Consider the following 1,747-nt stretch of genomic DNA (forward strand, 5'->3'; position numbering starts at 1 on the left):
CATCATCATCATCATCATCATCATCATCATCATCATCATCATCATCATCATCACATCATCATCATCAAAAACAACAACAACAACAACAACAACAGCAGAAGTAACAACAAAACTTAGAATTAGAACTAAAAACAGTATTGCAACAAGGAGAAAAACAGCAACAACAATACGACAAGACAAAGCCAAACATGCAAACAACAACAGTATTATACGAATTGGAAAAGCACTAATTCCACTTACTGCAACAGCATAAAGATAACGAAGACAACAAAAAGCATTAAAATTAACAAACACAAAGCGATTTTTGTGTTATCTTGTCCTAACTTCATGTTTCTAAATTTGACCACAATCCATCTGAAAGCGCTGAATACCAGATAAGATAAGAAAAATAAGTAGTAGCAGGACAAAATGAAACTGGAATTCTACGGAATGCAGATATTAATCGTAAACATGTCGGGCTCAATGATTTTTCAATAACTGTGACAAAAACTCTCAACTGTCGAAAAATGGAGTCAGTACAACATAACTCGCGATAAGTAACTTGGTCTGGAGAAATCGGGAATTTGTCACGAAACTTCTACGGGAGATGATAGCATTTTTTTCAGGCTACATAGATACGTGTGTTATTCTAGTTGGAAAACTTCTAAGTATTAATTGATTGTCCCCTGAAACTCCCATTGTTAACAAGCGGAACAGATCATTAATCCATAGCTCTTTTGACACAATATGCGCCTTGGCTTTAAGGTGCTAGAAATGGATGAAAGCCTATTTAGTTGTAACTTGAGTTTCGACAGTATTGAAAAATACCCAAGATTGGTAAACAGCGATACATTATGGTATAAATCATTAGATTATGTTGCATAACCGGAAATCTTTAACACAATGTTTAATCAAATTTAATAATCCTTTTGAAAGCAAATTTGCTTCAACAAATAATACCGGGTTACTTCACTTTTCAAGAACATCACCTTTATCTCTTCAATGATGAATATGCCGATACAGAATATCTAATTTCAACAGCCTTGTTGGTATCATTTTCTGCTGAACATTAAGACACTCGCATAAGAAACTTTTTAACACAATTATCAAAACTCTCAAACAACTTGCACTCAATGTAAAGACACAACTGATGAAGCTTCTGCACCTATTTCACACTAATGCTGCTGTCGAAACTGCTTCGTAGAGGAAGACACGACAAATGACGACTTGGTGGAGTAAAAACTCGGACATTCATGCCAGTGCTCAGTGCAGTACGGATCTGTTTAAATACCCTTCCAGTCCAGTAAAATTATTTAAGATCCAGGAGCTCTAATAATAGGAAAACTCTCCGAAATGGTCGAGCCACGCAGGTGAAGAGTCGTGACAGAGCTTCCTCCTCCTCCCTCCTCACAAAGTGCCAGATTTGTCAGAAAAACCCGCCATCACGGTTAGCCATTCATTGCTTTGCTCGAATGCTCTAAAAACGCCCTCCCCCCTTTCCCAACCATAAAAAACACACATTTTCCCAATAAGTTGCTCTGGGTCAAACTTTACCTCGTTTCCCTTTTATTTTTTCAGTGTGAGCAAGATATCCTACGCCTTATGCCGATTCAAGTGTCAGAGAAACTACATTAAATTATTTTTGTCTCACTGAACAACAAACCCGCTGAAAAAAAAAAACACTTCACATTATAGCTACACAAGATAAACAAACATATCGTTAAGAAAATCTGTATTAGACCTCCCACACCCCCCCCCCCCCCCCCCC

Source organism: Aplysia californica, unplaced genomic scaffold (assembly GCF_000002075.1).
Source record: "Aplysia californica isolate F4 #8 unplaced genomic scaffold, AplCal3.0 scaffold00968, whole genome shotgun sequence".
Taxonomy (NCBI): domain Eukaryota; kingdom Metazoa; phylum Mollusca; class Gastropoda; order Aplysiida; family Aplysiidae; genus Aplysia; species Aplysia californica.